This window comes from Fukomys damarensis, unplaced genomic scaffold (assembly GCF_012274545.1).
Source record: "Fukomys damarensis isolate Sample0158 unplaced genomic scaffold, DMR_v1.0_HiC HiC_scaffold_6, whole genome shotgun sequence".
Classification (NCBI taxonomy): Eukaryota; Metazoa; Chordata; class Mammalia; order Rodentia; family Bathyergidae; genus Fukomys; species Fukomys damarensis.
The window spans coordinates 15162110-15180684 of NW_022900918.1; the positions used below are offsets into that span (position 1 = coordinate 15162110).

Consider the following 18575-nt stretch of genomic DNA (forward strand, 5'->3'; position numbering starts at 1 on the left):
CCTTTTCGAAAGCCATTGGTGATGAGGAAAATCTGAAGAATCGTGATCCAGAAAAATAGATTTAGACTTAAGGGAAAGAAAGTACTGGGTCCTCCCTTATCACCCCTTCCCACGTGCTCCACCATCCCCCTACCCACCAAGAAAGAAAGCAAGGGAACTGCAGTGTTCAGACCTCCTCATTTCCTCTGTAGGAGCAGGCACTGCAGAGAGCTGGAAACCTCATATTCACAAGGCAAACAAAGCATCATTTTTTAATGACTCTTCTGAATATATTTTTGCAGCAGCTTCCCTAGACCTGCTTGTCATAATGGTTTCTTCAAACGTTTTTTAAAGCCTGTGATGTTCAAGGCCCTAGCCTTCCCCCTCTCTTGCTTGTTTTTTATGTGTCACAGTTGTCAACTAAAATAGAGCACCTAGCCTTTGTTTCAAGATGGTACCTGATCAATATCATCAATCCGTCTCACTCTCTCTCTCTCTCTCCCTCTGTCTCATGCGCTCTCTCTCTCTCTCTCTCTCTCTCTCTCTCTCTCTCTCTCCAGCTGTATCCATTTCCTCCTGGCAAAAAGGGACTTTATGAATAAATGATACTGAAATGCTGAGGGTTCAGATACTAAATAATGAATTTCACCACCAAAAACACAACAACTTCTCCAATCATAAAATACCGCTCCTTCCATATTGATTGTGCTTTGGCAACTAGATGCAGTGCTAGGCTTCACTCTGCAAGGTGTTTAAAAAGAAAAACAGGTTTGCCCAGGATTTATCATGTATGGAAAAATGTAATCTCTAAATAGGCTGTCTGCTAATGTCTGGCATAATGTTTCTTCATAATGGTTAACCCTTTTTCAGGGAGTGGAATAATGCAAACAGTGCCTCTCTGTAGATGGGAACTTTGCTTCATGGGACATTACAGTAAGTGTGTCATCTGTTCTGTGCTGTTGTGTGGGTACTAGCTTGTAATGATAATGCAAACCTCCTTTTATTATTTGTTTAAAATCCTGCTGTGTGCAGGGAATGGAGCATCCTGCGGCAGGACAGGGACTAGGTCAGAGGACCTGCAGTGACTGTTCATTCTCATGTTGCTGGGTGCTGGGTTCGCGGTTCACTTACTGTTGCATGTAGTGGGTCAAGGTTTGGGAGCATTTGTTGTCTGCTCAAATGTGACTTGCTTTCCTATTTCCCTTATGAATGGTCTCTGCTGGCATATTTCTGATGTGCAAAGAATGCCAGTATCCGCTATCTGAGACATGACTGGGGTCAGGGAGGGTAGATTCTTGGCATGTGATTGGCAAAACCTGCCTTCTCTCAAGTTGTAGGCTAACTTTTTTTGACTGAAATGCTCTGTGTCTGCCTATAATTTCGCTTTACTGCCTATTAATGTCAGAGAAGCTTTATTTTTAATTAGACAGAATCAAGTAGACTTTGTTTTACGGGCAGTGCTCTGCATTCCTATTACATATTTTGATGTATGCGTTGTATAGTACAGGTTATCAAATGATGTCAGTCATATGAAAGAAATGAAGTAAGTTTTGAGCATTGTCTGTGCTGTCTTTATTTCATGAAATTGTACTTAAGCTGGATTGCTGTGATGATTTTAATGTTAAAAACCACAAATGTTAATTTCTTTCCTTCTTTTTTGGACATGCACTGCTTGAAAAATCTTACTGTCTCCTTTATAGTTATCAGCAGACAATAGAAAATGTTTGTTTGTTTACCTGTATGCTAACTGTATGCTAAAATAAAGCACATATTTTCATTTTATTCAAGAAAAATGTAATTTAAGGAAAAATGCAGGCATTAATTTAGAGTTACTGATGCAATGAGATGGAGGAATATATTTGAGCTATTAGCCGTTTCAATCTCCTGCCCACAAATAATTGATGAGCTTCTATTAAAGATTGACAAGCTAGCAGAGTGCAACGCATTTTTACTAGAAAATGCAGCATGGGCAGTGAATATGCATTATTCCTTTTATTCTATTGCACCGCATTAATAGTTCTGGAATTAAGCATAGTATTTCTCTAGACCTATTGATTAGCATTTAGCTGGAGATGTACATGTGCCTATTCATGGTGCTCTCTCTACAATAATAATTTGAAATCCCTAGCCACTATTCACAGCCTGTTTGCATGTTCGTATTTCACATACATGAAGTTTTCACTTATCTCCTTAGGATTCATTGATAAGGATTTAATGCTTTGTGAAAAATCTTAACTTGCCTTTCAGACAATTAAAGCACCAGTTAATGTCATTCAGTCATCAGGGCTTACGAACAGCTCCTCTGTAGAGTTCTAGCCCTGAAAGTCAGTTTCAGTTGTCAGTGTCAATGAAGGGTGTATTTAAGATTGTGTTTTATATGTCTTGAACATAGGACTACTTTAGAAGAGTACAGAGAATTCAGATGTATATTCTTTACAGGGTTTACTTTTGATTCATGTGTTTTACCTACAAATTTATTGTAAGTAAAGAATATTATGGAGTGGACACTACTTTTCAGGGTATATTTGACGTTCTTCATAGGCTTACTACTCTCAGACAGTTCACTGGTACTTGCTGAATAATTTCATGACATAATATTTTACTTTTTTTGTGTTGTTTTAACTACCTTGCACTTTGTTTCTTGATTCAGTGCTTCCTCTTATTTTGAGAGCAGTATATCAGCAGAATCCCTTTGAGAATTGATTTTTTTTTTAATCCTTAAAGGGGCAGAAAATGTCTGCAGTATTTGAAACAATAGTTTTTCTTAACTTAACATGCAAGAAATCTGTTCTTTCAACTTCCTTGTGACAAATTCTTACTGAACCCACCTAATACTGCTATCAGTGTTCTTTGCTCACAAAATCACCAAAAAAATTGGGTATGCATTTAAATTGTCCAAATTTCATCTGGGCTGCCCCATGACAGCCAAGGAGTGAAAGTGGGGCAAATGGCATGATTTTACACAAAGTCTGGCTTTTTAATAAAATTCTGGTAGACACCTTGTTTTACCTGGGGCAATTCTCTGCTGTTCTTGCCCTCTTAGGAAATCACACACAGTGATACAAGCGTGCTAGCTGACAAGCCCTCTGTAAGGACAGGTTCAATAGCATGCATATTTCTCTGCAAACTAACTGACTACGTAATATAATAAGCATACAACTCAAATGAAAAGTCTCTAGATCTGGAAATTTAACATCAAGTTGTAAATACGGTATAGTTTTTTTAAGGGATGGGAAAGTTGTATTTTGTGATCTTTATCCTTATTACTTGAACCCCATATATTTTAATTTTTTTGTTGTCAGTATGTAGAACCAAAATCAATCTGACACTCACCTTCAATGAAATTTAACCTTCTGAAAGCCCTTAAATGCCAGAAATCTCAAAACATTCTTTGGTTTTACTTTTTTATATATACAGTTATATATGAATGCAGCAAGTGGTACAATTTTTGGAGGGATGCACATTGTTTTGGTATTTATAAATATTTTTTTCTGTAGAAAAATGAATAGGAGAAAATAGTTCACCTCCATATGATTTGATTTATCCTTAGGCATTGCCTGAGGTTACTGGAACATCCCTGGTTTTCAGTATCGAAAGGCAAAATGCACAACAATGAAAATTTTATTAAAATGTATGTTAACCCATTACTGTATGTTCATTTTCAATTCTTTATAGGAAAGCATGATGTATCATTTTGTGTGTGTCATTCTTTAAAAAAAAAGAGATGAGTCAAGTAAAGGAGCAAATTTAATGGGGAGAATTTTATGGGAAACATTATACAAATGGCAGTGTGTGTGATTCCCATTATTAAAATAATTTGTCATTGTATGAAAAAAGGTATAAATTTCAAGAGTCTTCTTTACTTATCTGCCATTTTTTAATGACAGCGGCTTTTGTGCAGTAAAGTCAGACACGTTCTCAGGCAAATCCCATTTCAGGCCAGAATTTCTGAAAGCCCTATTAATGTTTCATGCTAATCAAGGAGAATGGGAAATAGAGCTGACAGGTGCTTTCTACTCTGCTTATTCCTGTCTTTCTGCATTAGACATTACTAGCTAAAAATGGACCAATGGGGTTCTTTCCCAATGCATATAGTAAGGAAGACAAAAATAAAATGATTCTTGGCTTAAGCTTGCTGTTGTTTCCCATCTTGGATGAGCTGATAACATTTCTTGGTCATATGCGCACATTGATTATTAATAAATCTGTTTTATTCTAAACTGTAACCTCCAAAAGGATCTACCATTTGGACCTAGCATTCTAGCACAGTGAGCCATGCCATTTGGGAATTCATAAAAGATTCCATCTGGACTTCACATGATAAAATATTGTACCTACAAGTAATTTGAGCTTTTTGCTTATATATACCATCTTAAATGGAAATTTCATGGATGGATATGATAAATTCTGTCTCCATCATGTTATCTAGGGACATAATTTAGATTGGAATACATATACTTTTCCTTTTTTCACTAGAGCACTTATACATAACCAACCTGTCAAAGCCCCATGCCAAAATGAATATATTCCAACATGTCTAGTCCAAAGAAATATACTTTACTAATTGGGGAATGGGTGTGTCTTTATTTATATAATTTTAAGCTGATTGAACCTGTCAACTTTGTGTAAATTTTTTTATGAAATAAAATCAAAGTATCTTTCTCTTATGGGAGATTTTTCATTTATCATCATAATAATAGGCTTAAAATGGTATCTTTGCATGATTGACTTTTCCACATATTTTATTCATAAAAAACTTTTTTTCTTAAAATGCATTTAGACATGACAAGGACTATTAACTTCAAGTTTAACTACTGAGAGCCTGCCATTTTCAGACACCTGCTATCTTTCTTAGGGAGGTGGAAGGTGACATATGGTGCTTTGGGGATAGAATAAAGCAATACCTTGCAAAGTTTTCAAGTAGAAAGTATAAGGTTACTAAAATATCTTAATAGGAGAACAAACTTCAGTTATCCATAATTAAGAGATGTAGAAATATCTAAGTTATTTTCTTCTAGCTTCAAGAGGGAAACTCTTTCATAGTCAGTTACTTTCCCCAGCTTCAATTGGTCTTACTTAGGCCATCATATAAAGGTCTGTAACAAATACATGCATAAAGTCAAATAAATTATTTGAGATTATGGAATCTATCAGTGTGCCAATTTTTTAAAAAAAATTCTCTTCTTTTATCTTAATAGTAAATAAAATAGGAAATTTCTGGCCATGGTTTGTAAACCAAGGGCCAGAACAGAATGTAGAAATGAACACAAGTGATGCAAAGTAGTAAAAATCAGTTTTCTATTGTCTTTATCTTCATCAGATAATAGCAGAAGATCTTAGCTAATTACTTAAGGCAATTAGTCTTATTTGGGGGAGGTAGAGCCCTTCAAAACATAACAAAACCTATAGATTTTTTTCTTGAAAAATATTATATGCATTCAAAGCTTCACATATAGTGTCTTAATATTACTGAAAACCTACCCATATGAGTCCTCTAAACCTATGCATTTGGATTAATTGTAGGTTGCTAAAACTCCTCCATTCACACGTACTGCTTAATTCTGAAAACATAATATGGCCCAAATATACATTGCATAGCTACAAAGACTCATTCAGACTAAAGGCAAAAATGGACCTAATAAAATATTGTTTCATCTCTTTCTTTTTTATCATACTGGTTACTTGGTCATGACTTAACCTCCATGATAGTGATGCTACTGTTTCTTCCCAAAGAAAAGGACCCTCACACAGAACATATAGGGTTTTATAAGGAGCAACATGAAAATTTACTGAATATTTGGGATCAGAGATGGAATTTCTTTGTTTCTTCCAGAGATTTGCACCCATCCCATCACATCTCCCACTAAACACTAGTTCATCTTTGTTCTTGAACCATGTAGAACTTCATCTCCTTAAACTTATTGTAGGAGAGTTTATCCTTGACTAGCTCCAAGATAGTGGAAGGCATAAATACAAAAGTTTGCTTCGGATGTAGGCCCCATCAACATCTAAAATAACTCTTATCAGATTTATTGTAGATCGTTGCTATAACAAAAATGTGAAGAGACATATGGCTGCTGACATCTTGCAACAAAACTGATTGATTTACTTACTGATTTATTGTTACTGAGTCATATCATCATTAGCCAGGATATGACATTCACTATTGAGTATATTCTTAAGGCTGTTTCACTTACGAATTGGTTGTTTTGTCCTTGCTCGGTCCAGTGCCCGTCACATAGTGGAAACCCAACAAAAAATCAGTGAATGATGAATGAGTAAATGGATGAGAACTGATTTTACAACTCAAGTAGTGAAGAGAGAATGGAAACATCCACTGATGTAACCACAAGATTTCTAAATTGACTCTCCAAAAGTATCACAGATTCCTTTAAGCATGTGTAAAATTTACACAGAATTAGAATTATCTACTGTCTTCTTTTAGAGTCTTCTTTCCACCCTCAGTGTATTTCATTATGTTTCAAATATTTCAATTTCTGCCCCATAGGAGGTTGATAGTTAACACAATGTAAATAAATTTTTAAAATGTTACCTCCGGCTAAACTTCACTGACAATGGATGATATCAAAATTACTTTAAAATCTTCACTCCAATTTGAAAGATAACATGACTGTTTTCTAACAAGCACTAGAAACACTGTTTTTGTCTTATTGCTAGTTACATAATTCTTATTAATTGATATGTTAAATCTACATTTCACCATTTTACAATTCTAAGATTACTATTTTTGATCCAGATATGGAACTGGGGTTAGCCTTTTAAATTGTGATTGAGGTTAATATACCGCACTGATTTTTCTCTTCTTTTTTGGTACCGGGAATTGAACTCGGGTCCTTGTGCTTGCAAGGCAGGCCACCGAACCACTGAGCTAAATCCCTGGCCTGATTTTTCTCTTTTAATCTGGACCATGTTCAATTCTATCTCTCTCAATTTTATTTCCATGGAGGACAGAAAGAATTCCATAATATACTGGCTTCTATGATTAAATTTAGAATTTGATTTTTTTAAATTGACATTAAGTTACAATTTGATAATAGTAACTAATTACAAAATCACTCATAGAGCAGGAACACAAGAAACATCGGATAAGACCTATCTGTACATCTAAGACTATGGTGGCAAGACTTAGATTTCTGTCTCCCTAACTGAGGCAAAACAAATGTGTTTCTTCTGACAGTCTACATTGTAAAGCTCTATTTAAGAAAAAATGTGGAGGAGAAAAGAGAGTTAATTTTAGTAGGTTCACCTGCATCGCATGCCTGTCATTTTTTCTGAAAGAAAAGTCATATCCAGAGCATTACTGTCATTTCTATACCAACTAGACACAGTCTCCTAGCAGCCACAGACTCGCCTGATAGGAACAAATAGATACATAAAGACAAGCATGAAGATTGCAATGTTACACCCCAGAAGCTATTTCCATGTAGTTTCCCAAAATGGGAGAAAAACACCTCAATCTGGTTGTCAGACACATATCAGAAGAAATAATTTCATTCTAGGAGACTTGAAGCAGATCCAGAAACAATGACAAGCACATTTGTGATAAAGAATCAGTTCCCAGCAAGTACAAGCTCTGTTACTGTTATACCTCATTGTATGGGCCATTTCCTGATGAGCTGCATGTACAATGAGGGGCCCAAGATCCCTCTCACCATCAGAAAACCTGCAAATACACAGGTTAGCTCTACCTGGCTCTCAGGCCATGAGACCTAGAAAAGAATTCTCCAGCTCCATAAATGGCCACCAAGAGAAAAGGTGTCACAGCTAAACAAGCCTTCAGCATATGCTAGTCTCAGGCAGAGTTAGAATCCACCTGAGGTTAGGTTAGGTGCCAGAATAGGAAGGGGAGTTTAAGATAGTAACAGGTACAGGTGAGTGGTAGAGTTCTTGCTTAGTAGGTGCAAGGCCCTGGCTGGATTCTATCTATGGCAAAAGATGGGGGAAAAGAAGGGAAGAGGAAAGAAAAATCTAAAAAAAAAAGATGGGTCACTAGGTGGGTTGCTTGGTTCAGTGTTCCATAATCTCTTCTGCACTGGTAGTTTAGGGACTCCTATCTGTGAGGAGGAAAGCAGAGTTGAACTAACATAAAAATATTTATGCCTGCTCTCATATTCAACTGAACTTTAGTAGAAAATTTCATACAAGTGAATGGATTAACTCATACTAACCAGGTAATCAAGATATTTGATATTCATACTTAAGAGATCAGAGGAATACAATACAAAATGCTCTAGCCAATGAGGTGCAAAGAAGGTAGACCTGGGAAGTAATCTTAAGATGTGTATTTAAGGTACTTAGATCTGAGAAGCTGTTTAAGTAACTGTAATAAATCATTAATGAGTGAACAGTAAAACACTGTTTAATCATTAATTAACCATGTATTAACAGAAAATATTAGTGATTCATCCTTAATGTACCCAGTGACAACAATACTAAATGCTTGTGAATTCAAGTAATTAGCTATTTGAATTATTTTTAAGTTTTAATATGCTATAATTAAGTTATTTGAATTTTGTTTCTGTTATCCACCTAAATAATATGGTGTTTTACATGGTGATTTTCAGCCTAACTTTACTGACTTCATATTTTACTAATTATTCAAATAGTTAAAGTGCTTTTATACAAATGTAGGTTGACTAAAATGGTAAACTATGCCCAACATATCACCATATCATGTAAGCCATTTGTTGTTATACATATATATGAATATAAAAACTTTTATTTTTTCCTTTACAATTTCACCAAAATTATCTTCAGTCAGAAATTGGCTTTGATTTAAAGTCAACTGCAGAATTTCTAGGTGATCAGATTTTCTGAGACAATTTTTCCCACTGAAATATATCAGCTACTTGAAAGGGCTGTTTTAATTAATACTTCAAGCCAGTACTGTGCTTTATCTGTAAGGTAGATGTCTTGAATATTTTTTACTATAAGATAACAATATAATGAAGATAATATTTTAAATTTTATACAGTTAACATCAAGACATTTTGATTTTTTAAAAAATCATCCTGAGCAATGGAATACCATCATATCCATCAGTGTTATAAAATTCCTTCAAAGAGATTGAATTCACTAAAAAATGACTCAGAGTAAATAGTATATTATTATTTTTTAATGAGTTTATTGGTACATTTTAGGTATACAGTACAGTTACATTCATTGTTGGGATCTTGTACCTTTACGTGACAGGTCTTGGTTCTCATTTTTTCCCCTTGTCCCTGCCCTCCCTTCACCCCCTCCTCCCCTCCCCGTTTACAAACACTTTAATTCCATTTTTTCATTTTCTCAAATTTTTTTCTTTTTCCTTATTCCCCTTCCCCTATCCTTCCCACTTTCCCTACACCTGTAGCCTTTTTCTTCCTATTTCACATTGTTAATCATCTCATTAGGATCTTATGTGCCATTATAGTTTTTCACACCAGAGAAACTATTCCGTGTTTACACTTGTGTGACTTATTTATAGTATATTATTGAAGGAACTAAAACAGAAAAAGTTAATTATGGACAATATTGTTTTCTTCTTATGGTTAATATTATAACAATCAGTTTTAATTGTTGTATTTGTGAAAAACAAAGCATATTAAGGTGGTTATGCTCAGGAACATGAGAAAATTGACTACGTGTAGTGTAGCTGCAGACTCAAGTATACATTTCAGTGCAATATAATATTAGCCTTTTTAGTCTAGTGTTTATAGAAAACAAATATTTTAGTTGGTCATCTGAACAATAAAAGTGTTTGGAGTCAGTAACCTTGTGTTTAGAGGATCTGAATCAGTTGTGAAGGGGGTATAAATAAGAATAGAAGCAAATCTGAGATGCTTCGGTGAATCATGAACTGTCTAAGCCCAGCGAAGGTGACAAACTGTATTCACAGAGCCATCAATTCTCATAACAAAGAGATGGCCCTGTGGCCCTTGTCATACTTGTCAGTCAATTTCGACCATTAACCAATGAGATGGTGATGAAGGGAGACTGGACCAGAGGGTGAAACACTGAACAAATGGATTTGTCCACCCTAACAAGGCTGCATTTGACTTAATGACTAAGAAGTCACTAACTCCTCCTTTTCTTCATAGGCAAAACATTTTTGACCTATCATAAGGAAAATGCCATTGTTGGGATGTCAAAAATTCCTTTCACCCCTCTTTCAAATTAAGTTTTATACATGTACAAGCATGAATTAATTGATTTTAGTAAAACTATTTTGAGGAAGATGTGCAAGAAGAAAAGACTTGCTTGTAATAATTGGAATATTTTGTTATAGCAAAAGGAAAGCATCTGGCCATGACAGAAATAAAGCTGTTAGCTAAACTACTATTCATCATTCTGTAAAATAATTGCTGTGGTCCAGCAATGCCATGATAAAATATGATTGAGATACCCTTGCTTCCATGGAGCAAGACCTCTTCCTCTGATGTGTCTTTTCCAAACATGGTACACTTTACTCCTTGCAGTTTAAGTCAGATCAATAGTGGTGGGTACATAGGTCTAATGAGGTCAAAGTCATAACTTCAAAGGGGAAAAGCTCTTGTCCTGACAACTGAGTATACCTAATCCTGAGCAAAGCCAGGTGTTGAGCGACAGGAAACCAACTTTCCTTTCCCATTCTTGGAGTTTGGCGGCAGGCTTAGCCTCTCCTAAATGTGACTAAGGCTCTAAGTAAGAGTTTAACATACCAGGCTAACTTGACTTCCTATTCCAGAGATCTAAACCTAGTACTGAGTAATCTGAGAATAACAGAGACTTTGTAGAGCAAGTCAAATGTTAATGGATTTTCTATATTGCAAACACTGAATCATTAGAAAGAACAATAGCAAAAGATATTTAACTTTGGATGTCAAGCCACTGAAAATAATTTAGTTGGAATTTTTGCCTCAGAACTTTTATCTCACCTCTAAAATGAGCTCCTTGAATGCTAAATCACTGTCATTTTCACCCTAGAATCCCCAAAACTTATCATGGTATTTAGTGTGCTGAGGTTTAGTACTGTCCAGTAGAAAAGAATATGAGCCACACATGTAATTTATATTTTCTAGTAGTCACATATAAACGGGAAGAAGGTACAATTAATTTTAATAACATTTTATTCATCCAATAAATCCCAAATTAGCATTTCAACATAAAACTTTTTAAATTTTCATTAGTAGAAATTTTGGTATTTATTTTGCAATTATAGTGCATTTCCACTCAAGACTGGTCACAGTTCAGCTGCTCAAGAGACATATGGCTGTAGGGTAAGTAGCTACACATGGCCAGTTGATACATGTTATAGGAATAGAAGATAGGATGAGTAAACCAATGAGAGAATGAAGAGACATTAAAGTACATGTAAAAATTATCACTGAACTTATTGCATGGGTAGAGATTATAAAACTATGAAAATTTCAATTTTTTTGGAGTGTAAATTGCTAGGCAAATGGAATGCTGGGTGCCAGCATATGTCAAATTCTGAATCATCTGAATTTCAGAATATCTTTTATTTGGATTATCAGCCAATCTAAAGTATCCACTGATTATTTGCTTCTACATTCCAAAATATTCATGGACAGCAAACTTAAAAATCTGTTGCTATATATATACAATGTCATTAGGAAAAATTGGGGTTACTTAAATTTATTATTTACTTTAATTTCAAAATAGGTACTTTTTTGTGGTACCAGGGATCGAACTCGGGCCCTTGTGTTCGAAAGGCAGACAGCGGAACCACTGAGCCAAATTCCTGGCCCAGGTACATTTTCTTTTTACAAGTTAGAGGTTCATTTCAGAGCAATTAATTCTAGACAGCTGTGCAACTTGCTGTTTTTTTCTGGCTGTAAATTGAAGTCCAATAATAAAGAACTATGTTACAATCCAATAGTGAAGACGTAGTTAGAACTGGATGATTTCACACCTGTAGCCAAATAACATCCTCCACATCAGGTATTTTCCCACCTAGGAACAACTGAAAAGATTTACAAAGGATATGAATGAGAAATTTAAAGTCATGTTATAGAGCATGTCATTGCATAAAATGTATTCTGCATAATACAAAATTGCATAACAGATAGAATCGTATGGGCCATTCTAAGAGGCATTACATAAAAATGTTATACGTCTAGAGTGCAAAAAGTAATTGTTTATTGGAAGAATACTTTAATTCAAAAACAATCATCTTATTTTTAATCAATTAACAAATTGTTCATCGTTGTAAAGAAGTTGATTTTAATCCTTTTAAACTAGGATAAGTAGGGAAGAATCTTTTGAATATGGGTGGAAAGCACAGGTCAATCATTTCATTCATAATCTAAATGTATATGAATGACCCAAATAGCCCTGTTATTTTTCCATCTTCTGTTTTAGTCACTGAGCATCATCATAAATATTGAAGTGTGAAGCTAAAGCTCTAGGAAATCAGTAGCTACACTTAAGTCATTATTTCCACATCATTTTACTCATCTATGACATTCCCCAATCACCATCAGAACTTTGAAAGGATGAATTTTAGAATTAAGTTTTCTAGGATTAAATAACTTCATGTAGTATATTCTAATATACAGATTTATAGTCCCTCTGCCTTAATCGAACAGCTCTATGGCCAGTTTGAATTTGTCAAATTAGACACACATCCACTGGAATGGTTTTTAAACTTGTAAACAACCTTTTTCATAGTAGCAGCTATTTTGCTTATATTAATATATATTTATTTTCCTTGGCTGATACAGAGTACAGGTTAACAGTATTTTCCCAAGTAAATATAGTACGGTAGTTTTCTTATTCTGAAGGTTGGAGAAATTTTGTGATTTTTTTTTCCCCTTTCCAGATACACAAGCCATCTCTTGCAGTAAAGCATGCTTGTCAACGCACATGTCAACCAACTTTAAAAAGAATAGTCTGAGAAAAAAAATAAAAAGTAAATTATTTAAGTGGAGTTGTAGAGGAAGCTTGAAAGAATTCTGTTTGGAAGGTTTCTTTGCTTTTCTCTGCCAATGGAAGGAGGCTGTGGATCCCTCACTAGTGAGCTTCTGTCATAACGAGGGCTGACAGTTCACATTGAAAATTCCGTTTTCTTCCTTCCCAGCAAAGCAAGTCAAAGTTAAGCCAACAAACTGTTCTTGGCAAGTGCCTTACTGTTGTTTCCTCTTCTTTAAATTAGCCATTTGGGTTTTAGGCAGTATTTGTGAATGGGTTTCCAGGGTATGGGACCACAGATTTGGGTGGGGACTAAACAACAACAACAAAAATGGAAAGTTTTTTATGATGAAAAATGTGGATTACAAGATTGTAGCATGTGGGAGGAAACAAGAAAACTCAAGTAGCATTGTGTGGATGAAAAAATACAAGAAATGACCTGAGCAAAAAGCTACTGGTAAAATGCCAATTAAAATTTCATTGAGCTGCAGCTAAGTTCACTTTAGGGGGTGTTGTGGCATATTGCACTGAGTTAGCTTTCAAATTTATCACAGTTAACTTTGGCACATGAATAACTATAGAGAATACAAGAATTAGTAAAAAACAGTTATACAGCATTTGCAGCATTCTGTAGCAACTATCAACAAAATTGCTATAACTTTATTTTACTTTTCAAAGCTATCCCATTGATGTGAAGCTTCGTAACATTTTTACAGAGGGTAAATTGATGATTCATTCCAAGGAATACTGAAGGCATGACTTATTTTATGAAAACTATTCAGAAAATCAAATAGGTAATGCAGTGTGAAAGAGAGATGATACTGTCCACAATCACAGAAAAAACAATTATTTAACAGAATGATGATCCACTCTGCTTTTAGGAAAATATTAAATGTATAGGTTTATTTTTAAGTCAGTTACTCTCCTAATTTGGGGAGAATGTTTTACTTATATTACCAATAATTCTAGTATATTACCAATAATTTTATTGAATATGAAATCACTATCAATTACACCATAGTCATAGGAGTGACCCGGTATAGCGAAATTTATATTAGGTTCAAAAGGCACTGGAGATAGGTGAATATATAAAACACCTACACATAGATTTTGTGTTTGTTTAATCCCCATATTTATGTTTCACATGTGTATGTGTAACAGTGTTGTCCTACTAACTGACTTATCTGTAGATAATACAGTATTTGCAAGACCAGTTCATTAAGGTTAATTTGTTCGAAAATATTAGAACCATTAATTTCTGGCATATAGCTGATGGCTGTTTTCAGCCAGTGTCTTGTTTCATCATTAGTGTCAGCGAGATTATAACTCACACCCAACTGTTTTTACACTATCTAATAGAATCAATTGATGCAATGGTTGACAAGACTCTGCTTTGCATTTTGTCATCACACTAATGTACATGGCTTAAAGGCATTGGCATCCATAATGTGGGGCAGTTTTGTGGGAGACTGGAATAGGCTGAAGCTGCAAGGGCCATTTTCATAAAATATTAATGAAATTGAAAAATACACTGGGGTTGAAGGCTTGTCTGCTAAATGTAAGGTAAAATCTATTCTGTTCTGCTTTCTGATGACTGTAATTAGCAGCCCTAATTAAAAATTCAAACCTTGCGTATATTTGAAAGCATGAATCTTAGCTCACATCGTGTTTATTTCCTCTACGAAGTATTTCATTTTACAACACTAATTGAACAGGATCCTTCCTAGTCCGACAGCCGCAGCTGGCTAGAGCCAGTTTATGTAGCCAGTCTCTCAAGACTACTCCCTTTTGTAAGCAATAAAACATCTTTAAAAAACATGTATGTGTTCTCTGTGAGCCATTAACTCGGGGCCGTCCAGCACCAGCTTGGCCCTCCTCCCCCAACATTGTGGGTTTTTTTTTTTTCACTTAAATGTGACCTCTTTGAAGAGACTGCTTTTTTCCGATCTTCAATATTTAATGTGGATTTACTTACATTAAATGACCACCTTACTAAAGGAGCGAAGGCCCACTTCTGACATTATTTATGAATGGCATACACTGCAAAAATATGGAAGGAATTGCCCAGGAATACCTATTAGTTCTGGTAAAGAAATCTACTGCATTATCATTGTTCACTAAACTTAGTTTCAAATTTACGGTCAGAAGGTTGAGGCTTCAGTGGGGAAAGAGCAACAGCAACAGAAGTCCTATTTGATTAGAGCCATGTTATTTAGAGAGAAGAGGGACCAGGCAAAGGACAGGATCAGAGCTAGAAATGAGTAAAATCCAGGATCTAAGTAGGTCAAGATGTGAAAAACTTCATTTTTCTATAATGACAAAAATAGTTATTTTTTTTCAAACAGTGCTAATTATTGACAACAAAGAAGGAAAAGTCGGGGAAGAGGACTAAAGAAGGAGAAGATGGAATAAGCAAAAATGGAGGAAGGGAGTGAAGGACATCTGAATGATGTTCAGAATAATTTGGGAAAAGTAATATCTGCTTTTTGTGTGGTCCACCTGTCTTTTCATCTCAGGACCTTAATTTTTCAGCTGTAAAATAGGTGTGCTTCTAATTGCTTTACTTAGATGTCCTGTCTACCTAACAGAGTTCTATGAAAGCACTTTGATAATTTAAAAATGTATGCAAAAACGAAAGGTTCCTTAGAAGTATACTCACTCTCTACAAAAAGCCCAAACTACAGACAGAAAGTAAAAGCAAACTGATGACCAATTCTACTAGAACTACCCTGAAAGCTTGAGCAATCTGATCTTACATATTCATTAAACTGGTCCTGGGATTCAAAGATAACATGCAGAGAACAAAAAAGTAAGTCTTTCTCTTTTATACCTTAGTGAAGTTTTTGTTTTGTTTTGTTTTTTGGTTCCGGGGATCAAACTCAGGTCCTTGTGTGTGTGAGGCAGGCAGCGAAACCACTGAGCTCAATCCTGGGCCTGCTTAGCGAAGTTTTGGTGTATTTTTCCTGGAGACTCTAGTCTCGATATGATATTGGAATTGACACAAGTGAAAAAGTTGAATATTATTTTGTACTGAAATATTATAATTGCTTAATCACAGTACATTGTTTTAAATGATGAAATGAATAAATAAGCAACAATGTTTGAAAAGGTTAACACCACTATTAATAACCAATATTTTTCAATACTGAGAATTAGTTTATTTCCTACAACTACAAACTATTTAGACTAGAGAATCATGTATTCTTGGCCTCAGGCAGAGGATCTATATTCCTTACACATGGAGATTTCTTACCAAAGGAAATGAAAGTTCTTCTGGAGTAAGGAGTATTGAACATGAGGCTATTAAGAGGATATGAGGCCTGCTAATATTTGGATTATTGATTTCTCCTACTGAAAAATGTTACAATCCCCCACATCAACTACACATTTACTTAATCTATTGAAAAGTGAGCTGCCTTCTCTCTCTAAGAAGGAAGGGTGGAATTAGTAATTTTATATGTTCGGAGGGAGTCAGATCCAATGATTTTGTGAATGATCAGGGCATGTAAAGAAGAAGTGGGTTGAGACAAGAGGGAGGTGACAGGCAGAAGTCTGTTCTGGAAGAGCCTATTGCTGCACATACCCCGAGCCCCAAACTATGGACGGGGCAAATGCTGCTGTCAGAGGCAGCCTGTCTGCCATGGACAATGGGACCCAAGGAGACGTTTCCCTTCTGGTTCCCCAGGACCTGCAACATCACCTTCCCAGCCACACATGGAGACCAGGTTCACTTCTGTCCGTCCAAACTCTTGTCACCATATCATTCCAGAGGCCTGGACACAAGTCTCTCCTCTTCCCTGCCCTCCAATACAGCTGCAATTTGCTGCACTGAAAAGGCTTTTCCCGGACAGACTGACCCCAAGGAGCAGCCCTCACCAGCTCCCTGTGGCTCTCCAAGCCCTCCTGAAGAGCTGCTCTTCTCTGCTACCCCTTGGTTCACCAGCATCCTGCCCCTGAAAAGCCTGTCTGGTTACCAGAACAACTGAAACGTGATGACAACTGGCTGGCTTTTCTGAGCACAGAAGGCTTGTGTTCCAGAGACTCAGGAGGTGGGTCATTCTTCCTTCCCCTGGCTGCTGGCTTCCTGGCTTTTCCTGTGGAAAGGGAGGCTAGGGGGAGAGTGCTAATATGGACTCAGTTCACCAAATATTTAGAAAATGTCACTACTGAAAAGTGAAGCAGCATTTGTTTATGTGGGGTAAAGAAGTGAGGCATTTGGAGTGAGACCTATCCCTCTGATCTCCAGTTGTTAGACCCCTGCCTGACAAAATTTCCAATCCTCTCCAAATCTCTTCAGAGGCCTCACACTTGCCTTGCCAGCACCCACGGCATGGTGGCTCCCCTGCCTGGCCAAGGCCTAATTATATCATGTTGCCTTTGCATCAGATTTTAATTCTCTCATAAATAGGTGAGAGTTTAATTATAGCAAGACAAACTCAAGAGGATTAAGCTTTATATTCACTTTCTCAAATTGATTCTGTTCCAAAAATTATCTTCCCTCCTCTCTCTTTGTCTATCAAAAAAGCCACTGGCACACACGTGTAAATATCGAATAGTTTCTCTGGTGTGAATAACCTGCAATAATACAGAAGATCCTAATAAGATTACTGACGAGTTTAATTATAGCAAGACAAACTCAAGAGGATTAAGCTTTATATTCACTTTCTCAAATTGATTCTGTTCCAAAAATTATCTTCCCTCCTCTCTCTTTGTCTATCAAAAAAGCCACTGGCACACACGTGTAAATATCGAATAGTTTCTCTGGTGTGAATAACCTGCAATAATACAGAAGATCCTAATAAGATTACTGACATTGAGAAATGGGAAGAAAGGAGCTAAAGGTGTAGGGAAGGTGGGATGGGTAGGGGAAGGGTAATAAGGGAAAAGAAAAAATGTGAGATAATGAAAAGATGGAAAAAAGTGTTTGTAGATGGGGAGGGGAGGAGGGGGTGAAGGGAGGGCAGGGACAAGGGGAAAAAATGAGAACCAAGACTTGTCATGTAGAGGTACAAGATCCCAACAATGAATGTAACTGTACTGTATCCCTAAAATGTACCAATAAACTCAATTAAAGCTGAAAAAAAAATCATAAAAAAAAAAGCCACTGGCCCAGTGGTGTGTGCTCAAGTAGAGTTAAGCAGAAGGCTGGAAAACTAACAATGTGATCTTCTCACTACTTGCAGCTTTAATATAGCGGCCCCTCCAGAAGAAGAGTGAGCAGTAGCAACTCTGCTTGTACCAGTTTTGGTGACCTAACTAGTCACAGGCCCTGCCTCTGGGGTATCAGGAAACAGTTGTCAGTGAGGAGTAGGAACTTCTTAAGCTCCTCACTGAACTTAGTTCATATCCAGTTGACCTCCAGGAAGGATTCTGTCCATTTTGTATGATTATGGGCCTCTGTAACAGGCTTTTCATAACGATTGAAGAAAGTAATATTTGCAATTGCATAACAAGGAAGAGAACAATTAGCTTCCTAGTTTTATATGGGTCTGTACAGGCTCCATGTGTTTTTTTGTTTATAAATTTGTGTTTAGTGATTGTGTGCTGATGTTCATTTTCTATCAAGTGAGGGAGAAAATAGTTTACATTTTATCTTTTAAGATACATGCAGCAGGTCACTAATGCATATTCAAAAGTAGAGTAGAAACAGGGAGGAACTCATAAAGCAGAAACAGATCCTGCAC

General features: G+C 36.1%; 1 long non-coding RNA gene across 1 annotated transcript in view; it reads left to right on the forward strand.

Annotated features, from left to right (window-relative positions):
- The first annotated feature begins 675 nt into the window (after positions 1–675).
- The window catches only part of LOC117285126, a 145121-nt gene continuing 127221 nt past the window's right edge, over positions 676–18575 (forward strand). Inside the window, exons 1-2 of the long non-coding RNA XR_004516100.1 lie at positions 676–747; positions 850–912. This is a non-coding gene — a long non-coding RNA (uncharacterized LOC117285126). The remainder of the gene's footprint in view (positions 748–849; positions 913–18575) is intronic.